At 32.6% G+C, this 15645-nt stretch overlaps 1 protein-coding gene across 5 annotated transcripts in view; it reads left to right on the top strand.

Moving 5' to 3' along the window:
- Positions 1–3497: 3497 nt before the first annotated feature.
- Positions 3498–15645, top strand: part of LOC128681069 (protein amalgam-like) — a 139234-nt gene continuing 127086 nt past the window's right edge. For 4 of the 5 annotated variants that reach the window (XM_053764642.1, XM_053764643.1, XM_053764644.1 and 1 more), the window contains exon 1: positions 3498–3642. The gene's annotated coding sequence lies outside the window, so the exon portion shown is untranslated. Of the gene's footprint in view, positions 3643–11813; positions 11833–15645 lie in introns of those variants that run through there. The other variant, XM_064436844.1, reaches the window with a different exon arrangement.

A 15645-nucleotide genomic window follows, 5' to 3' on the forward strand; every position in this document is an offset into this window, starting at 1 on the left:
GAAAGTTTTTTAGGTTTTTTTATTTAGTAGGAGATATTTTAAAGAAAATAAATCTCCTACTAAAACTTTTCAAGATAATATGACTATCATATTAATCAGCCACAATATTATAAAAAGGACTACATTAACGTAACTGGGTTTAAAATAATTTATGGAGGTCTTATAGTCTAATTACATAAATATATTCAGAAAATGATCTCATTACAGTTACTAATAACTACTTCGCTGATAAAATAGCACAATACTGGAAAAGAAAGAATTCTTTAATTCTTTAGCAACATTTAATTTTTCTCGACAAATTCTTAAATGTCGATAACAGACAAAGCGAAATGCTGCATGCAGTCGAGAAAATAATAAAGTAGGTAAATAACGAATGTGCTATCTATAAGAGAATGTGCTCAAATTAAAACTAAGTCTCTAATTGTTGTGTAATACTGCTTTCAGGGTTGCATGCTTGAATTATATCTAATTTGTATTTTTATTAACAAGGTCGTAGCAACGCGGAAATTGGGTTCGTTTGCAGGGTCTAATTACGGATGTCGATGTGAAGTAACGTGAGCCGTTTAATACTGAATTATGGAAATGGAAGGTGATCCTTGAGAGGATATATAGAAATATATATGTTGTACTTGAATGGATAGGTATATATATGGACCAATATATCACACAGATTGATTTAGCCATAAAGTAGCTTCATGACTTTATTTAGGTATTTAAGACGGTACTATATTTACAACATATAGGTACATATCTATCTTTTTTTTACAAAAATTATAATGTAACATTCTAAACTAGTAAGGAAAGGATAACAAAAATGACTTCGTTACAAAAATGACAGACTTTAATTTTAGAAAATGTAACAAAAAGGAAATAGAAGAATACCATTAAATAGCATCATATCTATCTAGATAAACATCCCAGGTCAATGTGAAAAATACCTAATTTTTATATCCCCCGACGCAAAAATAAGTTTGACCGCTAAGTGTGTCTGTCTGTCTATCTGTGTACGTGGCATCATAGCTCATCGACAGGTGAACCGATTTGGATGCGGTTTTTTTATTTGATAGCAAATTTGTATGTCTTAGATATGTTTGATCAAAATCGGTTCAGCCGTTCAACAGTTGTGCCGAAAAATTAATATTGAACGGGAGTTTTCAAAATCAAATAAACTTGTATCCTGATAATCCCAGGGGAGCGAAGCATCAAGGCGCAGCTAGTGTATAGGTATATGACCAATGGAGCACAATGTACGCCAAATAAACCTATTTAGATAGATTGTGTGACAGCATGCCTAATTAGGTTGACGAGTCATTAATGTGTGAGCCACTCACTCTATTTGCAATCGAGTGAGTCGCACACTAGACATTGGACAGAGTTATTCATAAAAGTCAACAAATGTGTATTAATTTATTATTATTCATCGTATATCTTATTCATAAAAAAGTTTACCGTACTTTAAAAAAGTTTACCGTACTTTTAGCTGAAATAATGGAATTATCAGGTACTCCGTCGAAGTACATATAAAATCCATGTCTGAAATATGTTTTGTGACTGTTATAACAAAATTTGACAGACCGAAAGAAACAAAACCATGGAATTAGTAAGTATTCCGAACGAAGCACGTACTAAATCCATGAACAAAACATACTTTAGCTACTGGAAGTAGGTATTATACAAGTTATGCTTTAACCTTGTTTCAAACAAAGGTTTAAATGTATTCCGTCTGTCTGTCATGATTTTAATAACACCTGTGATTTTTTTTACTGTATAAAATATTTATGTACAAAATGTTGTATACTTAAACCTATTACAAACTATTACAAATGCGTAAGAAAGTTTGTTTGTTACTTCTTAACGCTCTTTCTACTAAACCTTGATCGTCTTGAAATTTTGCATAAGATACATGTAGTTTGAAGTATGGAGAGGACTTTTATACCGGAAAAATGTTTCTGTGGGAAATATACGCGTGCGAATCCGCTGGCAAAAGCTAGTTTAGGTATAAATTGAAAGATCACAGCTTCGAATCCTACGCTATGTGCTATATAAAAGTATTAACAAGAAATGAGAACGTAATCAAAAGGTGTAAAATAGAATTGACATAGTCGTTATTAACCACAATAATTGAAATAATCCTTCAGAATATTAGAAATGACTGCATCTTGTCACCGCATTATAAAATAACGTATATTACTAATAGTTCTCTCAGAATCTACGGAAGATGCAATTCTTGGAAGTGCATTTGTTGCAACTTCATTTGTTACTTACCAGCGACCCGCCCTGGCTTCGCTCGGGTAAAACTATAATCTTACTATTATTATATAGAGGTAAACGTGTGTTAAAGTGTATGTTTGAGGCGGGTAATCTCCGAAACTACCGAACGAAATTCAAAAATTCTTTCACCATTAGAAAGGTACATTATCCAGTCGAAATGAATATTATTTTAATCATTTCGGGTGTGTGTATATATATACTTTTAATCAAATATTGCACATAGCCAGTGCCTATCTCTGAGATTTAAATTTACCTATGCTTAAATCAATTCTAAGTTTTAACTTGTATATTCAACAAAACATTTTAAATCTTAAATTCATAGACTTAAGGTCTATTTTCACATAGCTTAGCTTAAACAGCTTAAAGCTCAAGGTGTAGCGGTGTGCGTGGAAGGTTTACGTGAACGCGTTTGCGTAGTGATGAGAAATGATTTCATTTATCGATAAATGTTGTTTATATTTTTCGAAATAATTTATGTTTATATTAATGGAATTATTAAAATTTAAATAGACTCTATTATATTATGTAAGTATATTACAACTTAGTGTTACTAATATTGTTATGTAAAATCTTAAGTTTATTTTAATTACATGAGATTATTATTATTTTACGAATGAAAAAATATACCTACTTAACAATAATTTAAAACTGCAGCATATCTCAATAAGTCACACTCCTATAGTGATAAGTGGTGTCAAGAATCAAAACGTATGAATATTAAATAAATTAAAGCAATTATTTTTTTTTTAATGTAGAAACAGAAAAGTACTAAGTTAGGTTAGATAAATATTGTAATTTTGTTTTCTACTTTTTTTCTAGAATTGCTGAATTCAATTTTATTCGAAGTGCGTCCGTCTGTGCGTGTACGTCTGTGCACTTTTTATTATGAATGAATTTAGAATTCCTTTGTGATGATTTCGATAATTCTTAATTCTATTTAAATCGATGCTAACTACGGACATTAGGTCTGATCAAGGTCTTTTGATAATTTTATTCTACTCAATAAAGTTATATTTTAACATTACTTATACATATGTAGACCAAATAAAAATATGACAGGTACACTACACAAACAATGACATACAAAATATGACAGGTAATACACTTGTTGTGGAATAAATATTATGCGTCTATACGGCACAGACACAGAGAAACAGAGAAGAGCTAAAACATTGTAATGCTTATAAAGATTTTTGGTTCAATAGTGAAGTGAAAATATCGATAGTGTTGCCCATCCCTACGCACGCTACGCACACACACGCGCGCGCAGATCCCGTCCGTGTGCGCTCGTGCATCTTTCGAAAAACGTTCGGAAAATAAACCACCTCAGTAGAGTTAGCGATCGCGGCAAGGGAGTCGCGTCTACGGCCGGTACGTTCCAAATTCGAAACTTTTCAAATGTCGAATTGGAAGCATTTACATTCCGTATATTTTTTTACCAGTGATGTTTTAAAAAGTTTATTTTCGTTTTTTCAAATTGTGCAATGTGATTGGAGAATTGGGAAAGTGCCTTTATTGCTGTGTATTTAGTGTTTTCGTCGTGAAGATGGAGGGTTATTTATAGGATTTTCTGTGGGCAAATTGTTTTATATGTTTTGTGTCTGAGATATTTTATAGCAATAGTGAATATGACTCGCTGCTCGTAACGAATTTATTTTAGGGTCGGGCCGGCTGCAGGCAGCGCCTAAAATAATTTACTGCATAAAATTACAGTTTCCCGCTTGTTCGGCAACTTTTCGACGGAGTTTGATTATAATTTCGTAACATTTGAATTCATGTACTTTATTACATTGCCTAGTTGTTAATTTTTCTACCGGATCTGTTTTAATATTGGAATCATTGAAACTTGTATGAAATTAATACGAAATTTAATTTCGGCTGCTACTTAATAGTAGTCGCTATCTAGATACTAGCCTAGTTACAATTAATAAATTTAGGTATTCCCCATTTACCTAGGAATATAACGCACTTTGCCTACTATAGTTATGTAGAATCTGTGTAGGTACCTGCCTCAGTAGGTATACACTCTACATTCTCACTCATGTATTTTTATTACATACTTAAAATAAATATTTATTTTAGAATAAGTTGATGGCATAGTGAGTCAGCTTACCTCTACAATATTAGGGGGCTGTTCGCTAGTTTAAAATAATATGTTCTAATTACATAAATGCTCGAACTAGGCAAGTACCTGTTTACGTCATTTATGTCTAGCTGACGATAAAAGGAAACATAGTGAATAGAACATAGCAATAAAAATTGCGATAACTGCTATTGCTTCGGTTAGAAATCTCATTTGTTATCACCTTGACATTCGTGTGCCGGTTGCCGGTACCACAGATTACGTAGGACTGACTTCATTATTCTTCAAAGATTTGAATTTGATCAATACTTATTTGTTGTGCAATAAAGTTGTTTGAAACATACAAAAGAAATATATATTTTTTCTTTCAACATTTAAAATTGTCATGCACCTCTTGAGTCTATTTATTGGGGTTCTAGCTCCCGTACTAAATATTTTTTTCTCGTTTTCATTTTTTTTTGCTTTCTTATTTATATAAGAAAGCAAAAAAATAAAAGCAAAAAACTTTTTTAATTAAAAAAAAAAAACAAAACAGAAAACGAAAAGAGTAAAAAAAACTAAAGGTACTAATACTATACGAGTTATTAGTTATTTCTTGCATAATTTACATATTTTTTTTTTGGTTAAGGCACTGGAAATATTCCTGTGCGAGTACGAAAGTATAGTGACTTTTTTTACCTTGACATTCGTAACAGGTCTGCTAGTTGTATAATTTCAGACACAGCAATGTCTAATCAATGTTATGCATGTGGCGGTAAGTTCGTGCTTATTAGCTTGTTTTGTCACCGAGTGACGTTTTAGACAATATTACGAAAACTAAAAATTTCACGCATGTATATTTTTTTATATACATTGCTTTTACAATTTTTCTATAGGTTGTGTCTTTAGTGTAAGAAGTAAATATTGACAAGTTTGTCCTTATCATTTACATTATCGGATTCTTAATTTTATCGATAATTTTCGACAATTTCATCAGCCTTTTCCAACACTAATATTGTCAACAGAGCAGTATCGCTAGCAATACAGCCGGGAAATACCGCAAGTGTTATGGGCATATTTGCATGAGGTACGATTCGGGTTTATTTGTATATATATTTGTATTCAACGTAATTTTTTTATATTGTCATAAAGAAAATTGCGTATTTATTAATTACAATGTTGCCACTTCATAAAAGAATAATTTTTACAATGAACTAGAAAATTATGCATTTTCAAACGAATTTTTATACATAAATAAAATAATAACTTGCTACTAGTTTTGTCATGAAAGAAATCTCTTTCTACCCCGATGCAATAAATAAATTCCTTTAATATCATATGAATAACCACAAAAAACATTAATATTCCTTTAGACGTCGCTATTATAATTATTATTATAATTTCACACCCATCTCATTATACAAACCCGCGTTGATCCCATTAGTGTATGACTAAACACCCTTTCATTCATTCTCATTCAAATCATTCGCATACAAGTGCCGTTCGATTCATTTGATAATAAATTCACACCTAAGATTTAGCCCCCTCATTTTTAAAATGTTTGCTAAATGGCTTTGTGTCAAATTTCAAGGTTAGGTTAGTACATCCCACGGAAGTCACCTGGCTTAAAAGGGTCAATCTATAGGGGAAATAAGGGACGTCCCCTTATTTTGAAAGTGATCTATGAATTTATCTATAAAGCCCTTTATATCCGCGAACATTTCGCGCTAGGATAAAAAAATAATTTTATCATGACGCGATGTTTTTTGCTATTTTTTGTTCTGCTAAGAATAAGAAGGGGGAAATCTTCACAGGATCTATTTTACGAGGCATTGACAACATAAACGTCACATGGTAAAGCGTCTAATTAGTTCATTTTGTTTGCCTAAGGGCACGTTTCTTTTCCACTCTGCTCCATCTGCCACTTGGACCAGTCAACTAGCCGTTAACTTGAAAAGAAGAAAAACACAAATTACGGTATTTTATCTAATCTAAAATTGCTGCTTCTACAATTCAAAGTGCTGCTTTTACAATTCAATGGTTCGTACCTAAGTTTACTAATCAATCCGATAACACTTAGTCCCTGACTCAATTTATTAAATACTAGCCGCCCGTCCCGGCTTCGCTCTGGTAAAAACAGAATAAATTATACACCTAAATCTTCCTCAGGAACCACACTATCTATTGGCGAAAACCGCATGAAAATCCTGGCAGTAGTTTTTGAGTTTATCGTCAACAGATAGACAGACAGAGAGACGAGGTAGAGGACTTATAATGTAAGGATGCTGGTCGATAAGTACCTATGTATATCGGTATTGTACCAACTAATACCTCTCTCACATGAGGTGAATTTACGAGTACTGATAACCTACATAGTGATACCGAAATACTTAGGTAAAATATTATACATATATCCCGACAAACAAAGTGACAAACAGACATCTGCCAGATAAGAGCAACTTGACACCACCAGCACGCCACAGTCTGTCTGTCTGTCCTACATTCACTATTAGTTTTATTTCCGGATACTCGATCGCTGTATCACTCTGAACAATATAATAATTTATTTAGTTGGGACTTGATGACCTCCGTGCCATGGTCACGCCTGTATGTCTGGAGGTCTTGGGTTCGATTCCCAGCGCAGGATAAGCATTTGTACTTGTCATCACAGTTATTATTCTACGGTTCTGGGTGTGTATATTTCTGTTTTGTATCTGTCGGACACATGATATAAGTTTTTTACTTCGTGTGGCCCGTTGAGTGTTGTCAATATGTTTATTTTTACTTATGCCTCGTACCATAGTTTCCCTTCACCTGCGTCAGTTCAAAGAAACCATAAACCTCATTCAAACACTTCTAATTATCGTAATTAATTTCCATTCATTCATTCAACGAATTCCAATGCATATAAAGTGTAGTGGTGATTTCTCGTACAAGGCAAATGTCTTAATTAAGTGAATAATTTTTATACATAACTATATAACAGTTATAGTTTGATTCACTGTCCACTGTTTGCTGCCTTGTCGTGCTGATAAAACGTAGGATTGCAATCTGAAAGATTAATTATCTCGTTAAATCTGTTCGACTTTGACAGAGTTCGCCATTTTAAAATCGATTTTGCTTTCTGAATTTTTTTTATTGACAAGCATATGTAAATACTTGTATAACTCCATTTATAGACGATTTTATGACGATGGAGTTTTCCTTGTCTGACTCACTCTCTTTCTCTCTCAATTGAGCAATATTCTGGTTTCTTCGTGTATGTAGGTATGTATGTTTGTTTGTTACTCTTTCACGCAAAATCTACTGGACTGATTGTTATGAAATTTGGTACATAATATATAACCTGGAATAACACATAAGGTACTTTTTATTCTGAATTTTTCACGGGAGCGAAGTATGCGCGGCAAGTATTTTATAATCTCATGTGTTATCGAGACAAAATTATTTACGTAAACTTACTATATTAGATTACTTCCACTAAACGTAAAAGTCAAATGCCGACTTGAATAAAACTTGACACCAGTGTTAGCAATTAACACAACCGAAAAGAAAGAGAGACTTATTAAATCTAGACAGAGAATAATATATATATTTGATCTTTGTCTGTCTCTTGGTCGTTGACTTAAATATTTCTGAACGGTGGGTGCATTTATTTTTCTTTTTAAAAACCATCGACAACAGAATTTCTTTTTTGTTTTCTCCGGCTTCGTAAAAGACAAATTAACTCGCAATTACTGAATAATTTACGTCAAGTATTTTACGAAAGGAAATGTACAATTGTGGATTGCAATGGGAACGTTTACGACCGCCGTTGGGCACAAGCCTGGGCATAATCGGACTGTTTCAAAAACTAAAGTTTATCAAAAAACAATTCTTGTCTTGATGTTTCACTGGCAGAGAATGCCTGTGGCATAAAGTCACTTTTTAAGTTGTGCAGTAATGTTTTAATTAATTATAACAAGTTTATTTGTTATACAAATTAAAAAAATCCTCCCCTCCTTTCAATATTCATTTCTCTTCAACTTTTGACCGGCTGAACCGATTTTGATCAAACATATCTAAGAGCCACCGCATAAACCTAAATCGGATCACCCGTTGATGTAATTACAAAGACAGACAGACAGACACACTTAGCGGTCAAACTTATAACACCCCTCTTTGTGTCGGGGGTTAAAAATAGGTTTATTAATTATTTTATATGATAAGTTTATACATGTTTGTACAAAGTTATCAGTACGTGTACATTCCTACCATATTCCATTCGTAGAAGACAGATGTGGCATTCCGATAAATGTTTTATAATGTGACATACAATCAGATACTAAACGAAATTGTATAATGATAAGAAATTACTAAATTAAATATGTACTTGTACGGGACGACCCCTGTTGAGATTAAATAAAATAAATTATTTATTTATTAATATTTTCTTTGACCTCCCTCAATGAATAACTTTAATCTATGAGATAATTACATCATAATTAAAATAATAAGCCGGGCGACGCATTGCGTGCTTCGAGTTATGGATAATATTATGCGCTGTGTCAGTGATGCATACGGCAAGATTAATATAAAGATCGTTACAGACTATAATGTATAACTGAATGATAACATCAAAATAATGTTGCGCCTTTTTTTTTGAATTTTCATAATAACAGTCGTTGAAAAGTAAATGACAAGATTATATTTGTCCATGATTTTTCTAGATTTAAATGAATCACTAACTTATTTGCTGAAAAATTTAATGATTACAATGTCGGCAGTGTAGATATGTTTAATTGTAAGTAGTACCTATCTTTTACTTATGTAGGTATGTTATTATTTAATAAATTAATAAAAAATACTTGTTAGGTCAATGAGTGTTTTATGTTTACGCATTTCTTACTACAAAATCGCTGTTTGTAAAGTGATAAAATATATCTTAACGTATGAAGTTTAACCTTCAGTTTGGCTGATTTATATTCTAGCAAGTTGAATTTGGATTTAATGACATAACGGCATCTCAGAATAATGAATGATGTCGAGTCACAGAGGGCATTTCCATCAATATTTTGTGTTTATCTGTTTGATAACTTGCTTTCAAGTATTTTATACTTAATGGTAATATTTAGGTTAGTTTTCTTGATGAAAAAAATACTTATATCTTTGAAGCTGTTGTGGTCAAGTGCTTCTGACCGTCGGCTTGTGATCGAAAGGTCCCAGGTTCGAATCCTACTCGGGCCACATGAATTTATATACCAATTTGGCTCATGTCATTTTCATAGGTTTCCACTTGCTTCCGTTGAAGGAAAACATCGAGAAGAAACCTGCACATTGTTTGACAGTTTAAGTTCACAGTGTGTATTGTGTGCGATTACTTGCTACTAAACGGTAGGTAGTCGTAAAAGTCACGTCAGATGCCTTTAGGCGACTTGAATAAAATCTGCTAATTTGTATTGGTGCTATTGCAACAGCCTCCTCTAGATAAAGTAAATGTCTATGGCAACGGCTTAGAGATCTATGAAGTACTATGTCATGTAGATTGTGCTACACTATTGACTATTGACAATCGCGGGATTTGCGTAGTTCACCCACGCTGAGGTGCGATAAAGCATCGAGATACGACGGCATGTGTGTCCAACGTCGATAAATTTACCGCGTGTTATTGTGATCATATAGACAAACTTTTTTTTTTATAATTTTCCGTACACTGTTACGTCAGAGATATCAATAAAAATAACTCAGTTCGCTACTGTTGAACGATTTGACGAGAAAATAATTTTTAAATATACAATATTTCTAATTTTAGGTGACGCAATAAATCTCCTTGTGAACCGTAAATATTTATATTATATTTGTCGATATGTATAAACTAACAGAAATCGGACACAAAGAGACCACATAAAGTAGCTAAAAATAGGTCAGATAATTACATCTGTTCAAATTAACAAATTCCTTCTTCAGTATCGACCGGGAACAATTTCTAAAATAAAAAATGAGATTCTTTACACCAAAAATATCAGCACAAAGCCTTGTTCTATTTATAAACATTAATAAACACACAAAAATGACATTATCTATGGTCGTTTATTTTTTTTTTTTACAACCAGCTCGTTAAAAAGAACATAATGGAGATAAATATGTGAAAATCTATGCCAATCACTGGCGGTCTTCGTCGCAAGCATTCTGTTGTACCTTGTTAGACACAGGGCCTATTGATAACGTCCTATAAATCGTGGAGAGAGTTATCTTGTTCTAGTGACCCTTGGGCCTACCATTTCATAATTATGAACTTCTCGGCCACTTATTATGAAGTACTTGCTTGCTTGGACTAATTGAAATTGTTCTCGACATGCGTTCATAAATTATTATTACTTTTTTTTTTACGCATTGTCGCCAATGCATACGCCAATGTTAATGTTGGCAGAAACGAAATTTGAAAGTTTGTGGTACCTAGATAATGCACTTCGTTTCGTATTATAATTTTTGGAAATTTAATCTTTTTAATGATTTTTTTGCATTAAATCAAAATATTAGAAATATTCTGCGTTTTTATCACAAAAAAATTGTGATAGCCATATTTTTTTTTATCGTTACAAAATATACCTAATTCTGAAGTTGAAAATGGTATTTAATTGCTAACAATATGAATTTAAAAAGTTTTACTTAATCTTAGTCTAGTTTTTATAACAAAAGGTTTTGAGTGACAAACATTATATTTAAATACGTTATAAAATTTAAATAAAAAAAATATTTAAAGTTAAAAAAAAACGGTTTAAGAAGTCAGGGGTTCAATGCAAAATCGACATCCTGTGGAACCTTGACTCGGTCACGATGTTTGCTTTTCGCGCTCTTCTGTGATTTCTTGTCTCTTTCCAGTATATAGAAAGAGAGGATGACAACGATATTTGTTCGTTTGCTCTGCCGTCACATAAATCCACTGACCTATTACTTACTTTAGTTATTTACAAGTTTCATATTGGTCGGTGACAAGTTTCGCAAACAAATCTTGAAGGATTTGCTCCCTCAATTATTCTCATAATATTTTAAATTAAAAAAAGATTATATTAGAGTTTATTTTGTATATACGTACATAACCTTAAAAAGAATAGGAAACAATTTTAAATTCCAAAAGGAAGATGTTAGATTGGCTCGCCAAACTTGTAAATATATTTTAGTTATAAAGTTCGCCTATTGTAAAAAAAAATTATTATCTATAATATTCTATGGTTTAAGATTAGGTCAATCAAATTGGAAATCCTTACGGAATTCTTTAGTACACCACCTTTAGTATAAGATTTTTGAGAGAAGTGTATACCTATTATCCCATAAACCTTTTTTATTATCCCATGAACTTTACGGGTAAAGACCACGTGAACACAACACTTATGATATTATATCAAAGTATTTACATAGTTGATAGTAAAGATTGTGCAATTTGTAATTTGTCCAGTCTTGTTATCTTCAGTACTCTTTGGTCGTCACGCGAATTCTTAGTGGAATTTCTTTAGTTTGACGTAAGTATGTATTTTTTTTATTCAAGTGTTTGAAAAATATGTGCCGAAGGAGTTTATGAAAGTGGACATCGTCTTGAAGTGTTTTTGTTGATAAAAAAATATGTGTTACGAAATATAGGTACGATAAATCCACACACACTTATATAAAAATTTAAAAAGTTTTACTTAATCTCTGTTTTAATTTAATCTAGTTTATTCCTTGTCACCTTTCCTCTCACCAGATTCCTCTCATTCTCGAGTGTTCGCACTCGCGCATTCATTTTAGTGTTCGAAACCCGGGGTTCGCGTAAAAAATCATCTATTAAATTTTGAAGATGTCGCTATGCTTTTACAACCGGCCGTCGACGGCCCGACGTCAACCCTCTTTCGGGATGCTATTTTTGCCTATCAGCTGTTAAGGCACGTGTGCCTTAGTCGCCTCGTACGACAACGTGGGAGGATTTGCAATGTTCCTTTTCTAGGACCACACGCTACAATATCTTATCGCGAGGTTCAATGACATAAAAATATTTCGGGCTACAATTAGTATCTAAATAAAAACTAAATTAAAAATTTAAGAAACCGCTGTCTCCGGAGTTGTTGGCATCAACTCATCCACTAGAAAAGAACTGATGGTATTCTATTGGCTGAACGTATTGTCCAATCCAAAATTAATATATATTTCTTTTATCTATGGTCTAAGAACACCATTAAGAACACGATAAAGTTTTCTTTCAAATAAACTAGATCCAAATCGGTTCAGCCGTTCGGTTGCTACGATGAAAATTGACAGTCATACAGATACACAGACACGTTAAACTTATAACTCCCTCCTGTAGTCGGGGGTTAAAAAAAACTTAGTCAAAGGTCGTACCATAAAAACGACACGTCACTAACAACAGTTGCAAAGAGCATTGTTCCAAAGACAATAATCTGATGTTCACTCATGCGTGTGATGTCTATGGTGACCTCCATTATGATTTGCATAATAATAATAATCTTATGACCTTGCTCTTAATGTCTTGGATTCGATCACTTGATCGTAATCGTGAGAAGAGTTAAACAACCGATTTGATATTTATATTTTAATTATCTCATCTAAGCTCATTAGGTTTCTTCCTGAGCCGTGTGGCGTCAGAGTCTGAAAATATGTTTCATATGTTTTAAAATCCATACTTATTCTATTTTGCAATTATTATTAAAATGAAAGGTTAAAATATTTTTTTGTTGAAAAAAAAAAAATGTTAGTTCTTTTGCCATCAATTGTCAGAGGGAAATTTGTTATAACTACCAAAAATGTAAATTAGGCACTTTAGGAATAATGTATTAGAAACGATTCAACTTAAATGTATTCGTATAACTATAAACGTGAGCTGACAATTTCATTATTTTCTAAAGTAACTACAGTTATTTGGTGATCAGTTGAAATTGTTGACGTAACAAACGCTTTTCAACCGAAAGAGAGTAACTTTTATCTAAAAACAAATTTATATCATAGACACCATAACTCAAAGACTAATCTGGTACAGATGTAATCGTATTAGCCCATTGGTCATCGAACCTGTTATGTCAATTTGTTACACGGAATTCTGAATAAAAAACATAGAAATGTCAAATTCGAAGGATTGTGTCGCTGTCTTCTTAATGCCATAAGTATTGTACGCATGGAATTAGTAAGTTCTCCGTACATACTAAATTCATGATTGTACGTAAGATTTTAAGATTTCTTATTTCGCTGGTTACGCGTGTAAGGATGTGTGCATAGAATTCGCTCACACACTACCTATCAAAGTTGTTAAACTTTAACCTACACAGAAAAACGCAAAATTTGCCATGTTGTCTAAACAAAGTAGTGAAATTTAAAATATGCTCTGCAATCTCCAGTGTGTACAAAACAAACAACTGACCAATTTTGTTTTCTTGCAGTATCGAGATTGCTTTATATTGAGCCAGTGTTGCCAGTTAAGTTCAATTATTTTTTCTTATGTGTCACATTGTGTGTGATTAATTGATTTGCTGAGTTACGTGTAGTAACTTAGTTTTAGTATAGGCAATCCTAAATGGCATTTCTAGTCATCTTCTTCCGATTTCTGTGGTTCAATCTTATAGGAAATAGGAATGTTTTATATACTAAATGCGTTGTGGGAAACTTTATCGAAATACTGGTTTTCGTGTCGCAACGCGTATTTACATTATTTATAATGATTTTAGTGACAAAATGTTATCTTTTACGACTGCTGTAAACTATTTATCAATTAGCATTAAATTCTTGATATTAATAATGCAAGAAATATTACTTTTATTGATTGGACTTATATGAGAGCCGTGTCTTACTTAGTGAAATTATTTAGCAACTTTTATTACAAAAGACGTACGCACATTTTATCTGGTACAGTCACGTGCATTGGTGTGTTTACAACTTATAACTGCGTTAAGACTTTGTCACATTGGAATAACAACTGAAGATATTTTACGCACAAATTTTTTGGTCTGCCTAAAAGTGACCTTTTGAAAATTAGCCCCGTTATTAAAAAAGTTAAACATGCATACATTAAGCTAAATGTTTTGTCACTGTCGCACTTTATAATAATTTAAACGGACAGAAAGAAACAAAATATACTTTAGCTTAAAGTATGCTTTAAAGTTTTTATGACTTTACAATTAACATTCATCTCTTATAACTTCTTTCGTCAAACGATCTCAAAAATTGTTCCCGCAACTGCCTATTAATTTGAATAAAAAAAATATATATAGTTCCATAAAACGTTAAACATAACATCCTTATTTTCATCGAGGGTTAAAAACCCATCTATAATGAGCAATCAGTGAGAACAAGACCGTATGTTATACCATACCGACGGAAGACGGTGCTTAGTCGGGTAAAAATAAACCAGAATTTATCGGCTAAAACTCCTTTGATCTGCCTTGGATTGAGTAATACTCAATGGGGGAGCCAACATCGACTGTTTAGAATTGTTATAGTGAAATGTCGATATTTTTTGTCGTGAATTCTTTAGATGATTATGCTGGCTACACGCTATCGCCGAACTCGGACAGATGTCGACACGAATAAATCAACATTACTTAGTTTATATGTGAGCTTTTATTTACCGCAATGAAAAACCAGTAATGTACGCCGAATCCGCCAAATTCGGCCAACAGTTTGCCGACAGTGGAATTAGATTTATCTCACTGAAAGATGTGTGTATAAATCTTGTTCCAATTTTCTAAATTCTTTGATGAAATTGCTAGTGACGTCGAAATATCGATTATTTTGCTATCGATATTTATCTTTGAGAAGTACTACCGTTAACAATATCTAAAATATGCATAAACCTAATACTTTTGATAGTTTCCATATTAATTCTAAATTTTCTGTTTTGTATTGTTTTTTAGTATATTTCACGCGAAATCTGTTCGAAGGATTTTGATAAAATTTGGTACACCGGTCGAATATAACCTACAATAGCACATAGGTTACTTCTTATCCCATAATTACTACGAAATTGAAGTCACGGGGCGCAGCTAGTACAAGAAAAACAAAGATTTTCTACCATCATCAAAAACAATTACTTCGACATCCGACTCGAAGGCAATTACAGTTGTGTGAACTATAATCAAACTAGTTTCTTCATTTGATGGAATGATTACAGACTATATATCATGATTTGTTCCTATATATTATATCTCTGTCATTTCATTCCGAATGTGATGACTGTTGATCCACTTTGAAGTCTCGCTTTATGACGGCTGATTATTTTTTTATAGCCGTTAGATATCCCACAGCTGGACAAAGTCCTCCCCCCTGTTAAATAAATAAATAAATATATTAGG

The sequence above is a fragment of the Plodia interpunctella genome, chromosome 26 (genome assembly GCF_027563975.2).
Source record: "Plodia interpunctella isolate USDA-ARS_2022_Savannah chromosome 26, ilPloInte3.2, whole genome shotgun sequence".
NCBI lineage: Eukaryota > Metazoa > Arthropoda > Insecta > Lepidoptera > Pyralidae > Plodia > Plodia interpunctella.